The sequence below is a fragment of the Mastomys coucha genome, unplaced genomic scaffold (assembly GCF_008632895.1).
Source record: "Mastomys coucha isolate ucsf_1 unplaced genomic scaffold, UCSF_Mcou_1 pScaffold13, whole genome shotgun sequence".
In the NCBI taxonomy this organism is placed as follows: Eukaryota; Metazoa; Chordata; class Mammalia; order Rodentia; family Muridae; genus Mastomys; species Mastomys coucha.
The window spans coordinates 8,538,433-8,540,678 of NW_022196895.1; the positions used below are offsets into that span (position 1 = coordinate 8,538,433).

General features: G+C 43.5%; 1 non-coding gene across 1 annotated transcript; it reads left to right on the forward strand.

Annotated features, from left to right (window-relative positions):
- The first annotated feature begins 255 nt into the window (after positions 1–255).
- On the forward strand, positions 256–419 carry LOC116087927. Its single transcript, XR_004117702.1, has one exon. It is a non-coding gene; the product is annotated as a U1 spliceosomal RNA (small nuclear RNA).
- Positions 420–2,246: the final 1,827 nt, after the last annotated feature.

The following is a 2,246-nucleotide window of genomic DNA, read 5'->3' on the forward strand; positions in this document are numbered from 1 at the left end:
CCTCTTCCTTGAGGTCTGTCTTCCTTATATTTTTTGCCTTTGGGGAAAAACAGGCCTTGGCTGCCCACCACACCTGCCCCTCTCCCTTGCTGTTCATGTAGTATGTCATCTTGTGGAACTGTGTTTGATTCTTTTCTGTAGAGTCTGACAGGTCAGGCGATTTCCCTGTGTCTGCTGGAGCCATGTCCGCACAAGAAGAGGCTACCAAACACTTTTTCATTTATTTGGAGGATTTCGTCATATTAAGAAATTTCCATCCTTCCCTGGCAGGGGAGACACCATGATCACCAAGGTGGTTTTCCCAGGGCGAGGCTCATCCATTGCACTCTGGATGTGCTGACCCCTGCCATTTCCCCAAAAGCAGGAAGCTCGACTGCATAATTTGTGGTAGTGGGGGACTGCGTTCTCGCTCTCCCCTGGGGGGAAAAAAAGAAATTTCCCAGTTTGAAAAAATACTCCATTGTACAGCAGTACTATTTTTTTTTTAAGATTTATTTTATTTATTTTATGTGTATGAGTACACTGTAGCTGTACAGATGGCCGTGAGCCATCATGTGTGTGGCTGCTGGGAATTGAACTCAGGACCTCTGATGGCCCCACTCGCTCGGCCCCTGCTCACTCTGGTGTAATTTACTCTAGCTTTCTTCAGATGCACCAGAAGAGGGCGTCAGATCTCATTATGGGTGGTGTGAGCCACCATGTGGTTGCTGGGATCCAAACTCAGGACCTTCGGAAGAGCAGTCAGTGCTCTTACCTGCTGAGCCATCTCACCAGCCCAGCAATACTATAATTTAGCAAATCATTTTCTTTTCATAAGATCACATTAACTTCTGCTTCAATAAACCAGCCTGAAAATGCCTTTGGTTTTGTTTTTAAAAAGAACATAACCCAGAAAGAAATTAACATTTGCTCTCCTCTGCTTCTAGTGTTCTTGCTCTCTCCCTCCCTCCCCATCCTCCGTTCTCCTTCTCCTTTCCTTTCCACATACAACCTGTTCCTCCCAATCTTTCCTGGCCACTCTCTGTTTTCAGATTCACTTATTTTAAAAAGATTTATTTATTTTGTTTTTATGCTTGTGCATGCATATGTGTGTAGATGCCCAGGGAAGCCAGAAGAAGGAGCTCCCCCGCTCCCCCGCTCCCCCGCTCCCCTGCTCCCCCGCTCCCCTTCCCACTCCTCCGCCCTCTCCCCTTCCCTCTCCCTCTCTTGGCTCCCAGTTGGCATTGATTATGCAGGGACCATAAGTCAAGGCCAACATCAGTAGGATAAGAGGTCCAACCAGTCAGGGCAAAGACAAGGGTGGTCAGCCAAGGAGACCAGTTGAAGAGGGGCTCATACGAACCCTAAGACTGTTCTCTAGTTCTAAAAAAATTCTGTTTTGAAGAGGGGGAAATGTCTGTTTTAATGTTAGCATGTAAAATGATGGTGTTTGTGTTTTCATGCATTTATATCATACTGTATCCTTTCCCATTTTCACTTCCTCCCATCTCTCTCCTACCCTCTGCTTCCCACACAGGCCCTTCTTTCAGGTCACAAACATCCTATTGCCTTCTCTTGTCTCCTTCCCACAGCCTCTTTATATTTTCATGTCATATGCATAACTATGCATCTTATATGTATATACATGTACCTATACAATTATACCTATAATTTGTGTGTGTATCTATACATTTAAGTATGTATGTATATATAATTTAAGTTAATAATATATGTATGTACATATAAATTTGATGCCTAGATTTCATATATAGAATAAAACATACAATATTTTCCTTTCTTGGTTTGGCTTATTTTACTTAACATGATTATGTTTGATGCACTTCCTTGCAAATACCAATTTTATTCTTCTTTACTTTTGAATAAAACCCACATTGTATGTGATTAACATTTTCTTTATCTATCTGTCCATAGCATCACTGGAGAGCTCTGTGTATCTCGGGTGTACAAGAATTAGCTAGGTTCTGTTTGTTTTTGTTTGTTTGTTTGTTTCTGAGACTGGGTTTCTCTGTGTAGCCCTGGCTGTCCTGGAACTCACTCTGTAGACCAGGCTGGCCTTGAACTCAGAAATCTGCCTGCCTCTGCCTCGCAAGTGCTGGGATTAAAGGCATGCTCCACCACCACCTGCACCCTAGGTTCTTCTTAACACCAGTCTGTATTCTTTCTACACATCTATTTCAAGGAAGAACTGAAGCAGGAGAGAACCGTGTGGTAGGAGATAAGGGGGAAGGTGATGACTCACTACAAGA